Source organism: Cebus imitator, unplaced genomic scaffold (genome assembly GCF_001604975.1).
Source record: "Cebus imitator isolate Cc_AM_T3 unplaced genomic scaffold, Cebus_imitator-1.0 Scaffold127, whole genome shotgun sequence".
NCBI lineage: Eukaryota > Metazoa > Chordata > Mammalia > Primates > Cebidae > Cebus > Cebus imitator.
In genome coordinates, this window is record NW_016107442.1 from 1021464 (window position 1) to 1031999 (window position 10536).

At 36.5% G+C, this 10536-nt stretch overlaps 1 long non-coding RNA gene across 1 annotated transcript in view; it reads left to right on the forward strand.

The window, feature by feature from the left end:
- The window catches only part of LOC119473005, an 11292-nt gene extending 1253 nt beyond the window's left edge, over window positions 1–10039 (forward strand). Inside the window, exons 2-3 of the long non-coding RNA XR_005202169.1 lie at window positions 2895–3032; window positions 9502–10039. This is a non-coding gene — a long non-coding RNA (uncharacterized LOC119473005). The remainder of the gene's footprint in view (window positions 1–2894; window positions 3033–9501) is intronic.
- Window positions 10040–10536: the final 497 nt, after the last annotated feature.

Genomic DNA, 10536 nt, shown 5'->3' on the forward strand with positions numbered 1-10536 from the left:
TAGAGACGGGGTTTCACCATGTTGACCAGGATGGTCTCGATCTCTTGACCTTGTGATCCACCCGCCTCGGCCTCCCAAAGTGCTGGGATTACAGGCTTGAGCCACCGCGCCCAGCCTTAACTAATGTTTTAAACAAGAAAAAGGAAATGTAAAAAAGTCTTACATCTTTTATCTTTGGCTACTTTTACTTAATAATCTCTCCTTTCCAGCCCCCTCAAGACCTATTATATTTTCCTTACCCCTAGCATCTTCAGTGTCAGACTCAGTAGCTCCCAGTTCACGACCTTTTAACCCCTCCTCCTTGGACTGTAAGAATAATTTGCATTCAGTATCGCAGAGGAATGACATGCATATATGTTCTGGAGTTAAGCTGTCTGAAACTCACCTCCAACCCCTTATCAGCTATGAGTCCTTATGCATGACAACCCCTACAAGCCTCAGTTTCCTCCTCATCATTGGGTTCTTGTGAGACTTAAATTTATTTGAGCACAGTTAAATACCTGACACAAAAGAAGTACTCAATAAGTATTAGCTAGTCCAACTATTCAGGTGAAAGCAAATTAAGACTGACATGGAGGACATCATTACTGGCAAGTCTCATGCTATGTGTTGGTGTATGAACCATGGACAATGATATGGATTTTTCAGATCTTTATAATATCCACAATTACTATAAGCTTCTCCTAATCATAATTAAAACAGCCTCTTCTAAACTTTCTGTCATCATTTTGGAAAATGAACAAAAAACATGTTTCTTGGCATTACAACTCTATCAGGATATCATACAATAAGTGGAGGGTGCTTTCTTGAATACACTAGTTTGAGAAGCCTCTGAGGCATCCGGGGGAGCTAACTAGCATGCAGTTGGATATGCTCATCTAGAGGGCAGGAAAGAGACCTGGGAATAGCTATGGATTTTAGAGCCATCAGCATATGTAGACACTGGGCTGGGCCACAGGAGTAATGCCTTCTGGGAAAAGCTCACAGTGTGTAAGAAATAGAGCACTGATTGTAGACTTTCATCTTCTATTAAAATTTTAAGGTTTAATTTTTTATTTAAGAGAGAATGGGATGAGGGAAAGAAGATGACCTATTTGTCTCTCAATATGGTAAATGATTCTGAAAAGACAGAATATGCAATATATTTTCCATTTGCTCTCTTATAGGTATACTCTTACCTTTGTCCTATTATTTGCTCTGGGATGCTGATCGTTATGAACTATATCAACAGGGCTCCAATGCCCTCTGGTTTCTGTTTGGGTTTGGTTACTGAAGAACACTAATAGGAGATTAGAGAATTAGAGGAGAGTGAAGTCAGAGTATTCATTCTCCTGCTCCAATCCTTAGTGGCTTCCCTAAAGTTGGCCATACGCATGAGCGAAGGTTACATCTTTCTGCTATGGTCTGATTGTTTTTGTTCCTCCAAAATTCATAGATTAAAATTCTAACTCCCAAGGTGATGGTATTTGGAGACGAGGCTTTTGGGTGGTGATGAAGTCACAGGGTTGGAGCACTCATGAATGGAATTAGTCTCCCAATAATAGAGGCTGAGCGAGAACCCTCCTTCCACTATGTGAGGACGCAGTGAGACAATTCCACCTTTGAACCAGAAAGTAGGCCCTTACCAGACACTGAATGTGTTGGCACTTTGATGCGGACTTCCCAGCCTCCAGAACTGTGAGAAATAAATTTCTGTTGTTTATAAGCCACCCAATCTATGATATTTCAGGATAGCAGCCAAATAGACTAAGAAACTTTCTAAATGGCAAACTTCAGTTCTAGGCACAAAATCTCAGAGGCTACTATCTCTAGATTACTGTACTCTCTTGTAGTTCCCTGTACCTTTATAAATAAAATTTATTCAAATTGTCCTATTTTTAATTTGTTACTCCATATTATACAACGTTATGAATTAGGTAAAAATCTAACCAAAGTAAACCACTGAAGATACTTTTTTTCTCATTGTCCTGGTTCTCATTGTCTTGTGAAAAAAATTATTTATTCATTATTTTATATTTATTTACATTTAAGTCACCAAACATTTTTAAGAAAATATTAGCAGTATGAATGGGTTTGTCTTAATTTTCTTGAGGAAAATCTCTTCCTTTTTGTACAAATTACAGACAGAGTAATCATTCCCAATGATTATTCATTCCCAAGTCCCATCGTCAAGAAATGAGATACAAGAAATTTGTATAATTTCCAGTAAACATTGTCAAGAAATGTTAGACACCATTGTTATAAAGTCTTGGAGTGTCCACTTGTGCATGGAACAAATTAAGCAATAATAATAGCTCCTCAGGTGAAAGCAAATGAAATCAAAGTGAGTGAGCATATGGGGTAGCATTGTCCAATAGAAAAATGATACAAGTCACATATAAAATTTTAAATTGCCTAGTAGGCACATTTTTTAAAGGTGAAAAGAATCATGTGAAAGTAATTTTTTAGTAGTATATTTTTATTTAACCCAATATGTCCAAAATATCACCTCAACTTGCAATAAACACTATTAATGTGATATTTTACATTCTTGTTATTTGTGCTAAGTCTTCTGAAGCTGGTGCGTATTTTACATGTGTAGCACATTTCAATTCATACTAGCCACATTTTGAATATTCAGTAACCACAGACAGCTAGTGGCTACCATATTGGAGAGTACAGGGAGCTGTGGCCACTGAGAGTTGGGCAAACATAGAATGAAGTAAATAAATGTGCCAAATAGCTACAGAGTACATATTGTTTGTAGACCACAGTATTAGATGTTTGAAGATCAATCCAAAAGTAAAGGATATGAATTGGATATGAATCTCAGACTACAGTGCAAAAAACAACTTCCTTTCTCATTCATAGTTGTTTTCAATTTCTTTTACAAATTTTTTTTCTTTCCATGAAAGTAGCTTACCCTTCCTCTCCTTGAAATTGTGTTGAGAGGATGAGGCTTGGAGGAATGTGTCATCTGGTCCTCTGTTGTCATCTGCTGGGATGTACATACTTTGGTCTTTCTGGTCCTCAGTCATTTATCCTTCGTTCAGGTAAATTGCTCATGTTTGTTTTTCATTCCACGTTCTCATTGAGCGCTAAGTCTAGTTTCCTCTTACCTATCCAGAAAGTAGTCTCTTCCTCCAATCTGAAGCCAGCTGTTAGTTTTTACCTTATAGAAACCATGGGAACCTGTGAGGTCGCCTTAGAGTCTTTTGTCTAGACACACTACAAGACCATTTTTTCTCATCCTGTACTCTAGTTTCAGGGTTATCTAGGCCCTTATTAGTTCTGGGGCATTGCCCTGGGAGGAGGTTGGAGGATGGGAAGGACAGGGCATACTGTCTCTTTGCTCTCAGATCTAGACTTTGAATCTGACTGATGACATATTCTTCTAGCCTTTCCAAATAATGTCCGGTCTTGACCTTAACTTTTGAAAGTCCAAAGTCAAGACTTCAACTCTTAGTGTCAGAACTCTTATGATGACAACTCCTCCCTGAGGCAGTAAACATAAAATAGTTTAGCTACAGTTTGCATGGAAAAAGTGTTGTGGTGTAGCAGGAAATGTTACTTTTACAGAAATAATTTATGACATAGTTTATAATCTATTTTAGAATGATTTATAGAATTGTTGCCAACTTTATTGAGGTATAATTGATAAATAAAAAAATGTAAATATTTAAGGTGTACAACATGATGTTTTGATATATATACATTGAAAAGTGATGACTGCAATCATGTGAACTAATATACCCACACATATATTCATTACATGGATCTATTAATAGTAATTATATGAGATTACCATTTTGTTAATGTATACTTATACTTAGTAGCAATATTATGGATTACTTTTAAATTATTATGGAAACCATAATATGGAAATGAAAGAGAATGTCATTATCTATTAAGGTATAGGAAAACAATTTGAAAGAGATTAAGTCAAAGATTGCACTAAGAGTAATTACAATAATTAGTATAATATTCACAAAATGGTAACCTCACATAGTTACTATTTTGCGTATACGATGAGAACATTTAAGATCTATTCTCTTACCAAATTTCAAGTGTACAATGCTGCATTGTCAACTGGAGTACCACGATATACAATATATCTCCAGGACTTAGCCATCCCACCTAAATGAAACTTTGTAACCTTTGACCCTGATGTCTTCATTTTCCTCATCCCCCAACTATAGATTTTTTTTTTAAATTCTTAGGTGTTAGTCAGAAAAAGATACTGTTTAATGAGAATTTTATTCCACTTAGCTCAGTACAACCAATTAAATTGATGGTTAGAAGTCAATAAAAAAGAAATGGCATTTCTCCTATGTCCATTAAAAAGCAAAACATCAACCACTGCACAATCAGTTCCTTAAATGTTAAGTAATTACTGTTCTGCTGCTCTGAGGTTAATGAGTCGTCTTTTACTAAGTCATTTGCCAAAGGACAAAAACAAAAGAAAGCCTTGATATGACTTCAGTAGACCTGAGGTGGGACCTGAGATTCTGCCTTTCTTACAAGCTCCTAGGTGATGATAACAATACTGACACAAGTCATAAAAAGAAGTACTCTCACTATAGTATTGAGTAGCTGGAAATATGGAGCTGCTATTTTTTTTTTTCTAGCATTCTTCTTAGTTACATGAGAGAGCAAATCTTTGCCATTACCCAGAAATGGAAATGTTGAGAAAACATTGAAAATAGTTTTTATGTAAAGGACACACTAAAAGTTTTATTATTCTAAACCAGGGGTATGGATTTGTCAAAGGAAATCTTTAAAATATTTTTAAAAGCGCAAAATTTATGAAAATATAAATACAAGAAATCATTGCAGATTTGATTCAGAGTTTTATATATATATATATATATATATATATATATATATATATATAATCAGCATAGCAACAAATAGCAAGAATCATTAAAAACTCTAAACTTTGCAAAAGTGAGCCTTTTGTTATCGTACCTAGGAGCTGAAAGAGGCTAATTCAATTTGCTGGCAGAATTCAGTCCCACCTGCTTGTGATCCTGAGATTCTCCCTTCTTGTTAGCTATGAGCTGAGGGCCTTTCTCAAATTCCAGAGGGCACCATATTCCTTATTCATTTCTAAAGACTCATGTCATTAGATTAGGCCCATCTGGATAATCCATGGTAGTCTTTCCTTTTCAAAGCCTTCAGTATTAACCGAATTTGCAAAATCCTTTTTGACATGCAAAGTAACACCTTACTTCTGTGGACTAGGGTGCTGACACCTTTAAGGGACTGTTTTTCTGCCTACCATGAAGCAGGAGAAACAGATCTCTCAGACACCAAACTAGGAAGGAGGAGGTGTTTTATTACGCCCGGGAGTGAGGTGACATGTTTTGTCTAACAGCCAAGCTCGTTTAACAAAGAGAAGCTCTGCCTTTATATACGCTTACAATACTAGATATTACACATGAAAGGGTCTTGGGTTTACAATTTTAGAAATTACATGTGAAAGGGTCTTCGGTTTACAGTTTTAGAAATTACATGTGAAAGGGTCTTGGTCGATGGAGTAGGAGTTGGGTAGGGGTTTGATCTTGTTTGAGTAAAAACAATGCCTTCCAGAGAGTTTCCCCCATACTATGCCTGCTATCTACAGGAAGGCGATTTAGGAGGTGCCAGTCCCTTTTCTTCTATTGAAATGCAGTGTGGGAGTCAAGGAGGAGGTGATCTTAGATGTTCGGGTCTCCTTCCTCAACTACACATGGACAACGCAAAGACATTGGAATAATGGTAGCTTTATCTCTTCCTCGGTTAAGTGAAGAAGTAGAAGTAATGATTTTCATGGAAGAAAATAGTTTGATGGTTAAAATCACAGCAAATCTTCAGTGGAGTTAGTGCCTGGTAAGGGACATTAAGGGGCTTCTGAGAATCTGGATGTTGGTTACTTGAATGCGTAGACACATTCATGTAACAGCTGAACATACATGATTTGGGGACTTTCTGTATGTATATATGTTTTGTTAAAGGGTTTATTATTAGCAGAACGGGTGTGGCTGTGATCCCAGCATTTTGGGAGGCCAGCGTGGGCAGATCACAATGTCAGGAGATTGAGACCATCCTGGCCAACATGATGAAACACTGTCTCTACTAAAAAAATACAAAAATTAGCTGAGAGTGGTGGTGCATGCCTGTAATCCCAGCTACTCGGGAGCCTGAGGCTGGAGAATTGCTTGAACCCAGGAGCGGAGATTGCAGTGAGCCAAGATCGTGCCATGGCATTCCAGCCTAGTGACAGAGTGAGACACCATCTCAAAAAATAAAAGAATTTCTTTTAAAAAATCAAAGGAATCACTCAAAATATTCTCTTCATTGATATGTGGTTTATGCATAGAGTTGGTGAGTTAAAAAATGTATATGGAACTTTAAATACTTCTTTTAATTAAAAAAATTGTCATCAAATTTTCTAAAATTTCATTCTATTTCAGATTTTGATATTTGAGTAATTAGTGAGTGACTGAATAACATGATAGATAAATTCATGTAGATTTTTTTGAGAATAAGAAATCTATAAAGACAACTTACTCTTGTTTTTAAAGGATATAATTCTTTCTAGTCAAAGAATTAACACAAACCATCTGGGCATACCAAGATCAATTAAATAATGTTCTTGTCCATAAGGAGCTAATGAGAAATTAATCTGTTACAAATACTTATAATTCAATGAGACTAGCACTTCAATAGAAGCATATATAAAATATACTGGTAACCTGTTTGTCTTAGTTCATTTTCTGCTGTGATAACAGAATACCATAGATTGGGTAATTTATAAAGAAGAGTATATTTGGATCATTGTTCTGGAGGCCTGGAAGTCCAAGATCAAGGGGCTGCACTGGATAACGACCCTCTTGCTCCATCATAATGTGGTGGAAGAGCAAGTGAACATGAGAGACAGAGAGAAAATTAGACTATGTTCCTGGTTTTGTCCGGAACCCACTCCTGCAATAATTACATTAATTCATTCGTAAGGGCAGAGCCCTTATAGCCTAATAACCTCTAAAAGGTCCCACTTCTTAATGCCGTCAATTACATTTCAACGTGAGTTTTTCAGAGAACATTCAAACTAGAGCACCAATTAAAGGAGCAACTAATTCTATTTTAAGAGTCACGAGAATGAGAATAACAGTTATGGAAAGCTACAAAAATATTTTCTTTGAACTAGGCCATAAAGAATAAGTTAGTATTTTCAGGTAAAGAAAAGTCAGAAGAGTTTGGTTGGCAAGCTAAAGATAGCCATCTAATTTTGACCTGCTGAAACACCACCAGAATTACAGTAAATGTTTTTTCTTAAATGTGTGACCCCACAATGATAGGGAGAGCAGAGGAAGAGACAACAGCAACAACACAATTTAGTTATCAGAACCTAGACAATTTGCTTAGCAGATCTCAGAATGCCAGTCCTCAAACCTCAGTGAAGAAAGCTAAGAAAAAGCTCATTTTACACCCCTGAAACTTGAAGGGCTAGTAACTTGAAGGTCCTAGTGGCAAACAGGTGCAGCTCACATGAGGAGGACTAAGGTGAAAACACTTAGAAAAGTTAGAAATCTAGATCATTCTACTCCCCTTCTGAACCACTTCTGATTGACTTCTCTCCTACTCAGTAAGAAATCTGTAAGTGTATTCTCTATTGAGGGTAAAATAGAGGATCTCTGACATTAGGCGCAGGTGACAATGTGACTACTCTACTCTGAAAATAGAGTAATTAGAGACCACATGCCTCCCAAAAGTTAGTGCAGAAATCCTTAGTTCTGTCATACAACTTGTGTCCAGATAATGGCAGCCAGTCCAATATTCTCCAGAGAGGAAAATAAATAATTCTTCACTCTGTAAACTGATCATCTCGAGGAGGAAGACATTTAAAAAATATCCAATAGATGGCATGACAGTGAAACTCCAAGTTAACAAGTTTTTCCATAGTTTTAGAGCTTCCAAATATTTTTTCTCACTTTCCTTATGAACAGACCTAAAGATTCTACTCAGTTTATTTTTTCTTAAGAGCCTCTATCTAATTGTGAACAAATATTGTATTATCTTTACTTTTCCAGGCTTATGCTATATTTAAACATATATACTGGGGTAAACTTAAAAAGAAACAGTAATGAAACGTGAACCATAAGGCAAGGAAATTATAATAGAAGAAACATAATAGCAAAAAAAATGTAATTGTAATAAAATTATAATACTCTATGCTACAGAAGCAAATTACCCCATATTAGTTTGCTAGGATTGCCATAACAAAATACAACACACTGTATGACTAAAACAACAAAATGCTCTTTATTTCCTCACAGCTCTGGGGGCTAGAATTCTGAAATCAAGATGTTGGCAGGTTTGGATTCTTGTGAGGGCTGTGAAGACAGAATCTGTTCCAGGCTTTCTTACTGGCTTATAGATGATTGACCTGATGTTCACACAGTATTCTCACTATGTGTATGCCTGTGTCCAAATTTCCCCTTTTTATAAGGATAGCAGTCATATTGGATTAGAGGTCCATCCTACTCCAGTTTTATCTCATCCTATTACCTCTACAATAACCCTATTTCCAAATAAGGTCAGATTCTGACATACTGGAGATTAGGTTTTAAATATGAATTTTTGGGTGGGCACAATATGACCCATAACAATCACCAAATCACAATGGCTGGAGAAAATAAGTTTTTCACTTACATATTGTGTCCTGCAAGTCAGACAGCCACCTTTCATTCTGTAGCTCGATGTGTGAGGAAAAAAAGTGGCCTCACCAAGGATGGACAGCAGGTCAACAGCAGAATGAAGGGGACACACCAGCTCTACCACCTCGGCCCAGGAGAGACACAAATCACTTCCGCCTCCCATTGACCAGAGCTAGTCACATGCCCCAATCTAACTGCAAGAGGTATCAGAGTGGATATTTAGTGAGCTGAATGGGCCGGAATTGGGCACACAATTCATTCCCAGGCAACCCAGTCAGACTTTTACCTGATTAATTTGAACTAAGAGACATAGATTGTATCCAGTAAGAACGTAATGTGTAGCAGTTTATGTGACCACCTGTCAAGAGGGCTTTGTGCCAAGTGCATGCTGTTAAGGCAGAGAAAGCAATCCTACAGAACAAGGAAGAGCATGGAATAGAATAAAAAAGTAGAGGAAAAATGAGAAAAGTAAATGACTGTGGAGCTATGTGAGGCTAATTCTATGATAATCATCTAACTCTTTGAAATAAACATTCTCATTCAAGCAATAGACAATATATCCAGTTGCCTTTATATGCTCTCCTTTTCTTCCTTACTAACAGAAACCCAATTTGTTCAGGACAGTGACATAGATATAAAACATAATATAATATATACATGCATATTAAAAGTAAAAATAAAAAATATACTTCCCATTGTCTTCAGTGTGTCACAGGTCTGGCCACATGATCACAAATCAGGATATGCTGCTGATTTATGAAAAAGCACTTTTTTTGATGCAAGGGTCATATTTTCTTGTGGCTTCATTCTTTATCCTTTTTAGAATGCAAGGATAAACATGGACAAAAAATACGGAAGCCGTATGCTAATGATGATGGAACAAGAAGGCAAGAGGAATCTGGGGCACTTGGACTTCAAGTAGCTGTCAAACCACTTCTCAACTGCATTTCTCTTTCTGACTTCTTGATATTTGAAAGAAATAAGTTGACCAAATTTCAGTGGTTTATTTTCCAGTAAGTTCAACCTAACTCAATGCCTAGGTTCAATTCTAGAGAAGAGAATCTTCTATAAAATCAAGCTTGAAATGTATATTTTTCTTTTTTTAATTAATTATGATAAGAAAACGCAAGCACGTAACATAAAATTTACCAACTGAGATCCATTTTGAAGTATACAGTCCCATAGTGCTAAGTATTTTCACATTGTTGTGCAACAAAACTTTTTCATGTGTTGTTATTTGAGGATTGGATCTTAGGAGATAATTAAGTTGAGATTAGGTTATGAGGATGAGGCTTCCATGATGGGATTAGTGCTTTCATACAAAAAAATAATAGTTTGTGTGTGTGTGCCCTCTTGTTCTCTCTCTCTCTCTCTCTCTCTCTCTCTCTCTCTCTCTCTCTCTCTCTCTCTGCTAAGTGAGGACACAATAAGAAGGCAGCCTTCTGTAAGTCAGGAAGAGACCCCCTTACCAAGATCTGGTCATGATAGCACCCTGATCTTAGAATTCTAGCCTCCAGAACTGTGAGAATATGATTTCTGGTGTGTAAACCACTCAGTCAATGCTATTTTGGTATGGCAGCCTGAGCTGACTAAGACAGGCAATACAGGAAATAACTTTCATGTCCATCAGTGGGACAATAATTGGATAATTTTTGAGCATTATTCATCTATTAAAAAGAATGAATGAGATGAATGTATTGATTTCATTGGTGTCCGTGATCCTTTTTAAGAGAGAAGAAAAGGAAGTTGTAAAGTGATGCATATGGATTGAACTTCTATTTGTAAATGAAATTAAAACTAAGCTAAAATACATGTATATTTTTATGTATAAACATACACACATAGACATATCTTATTT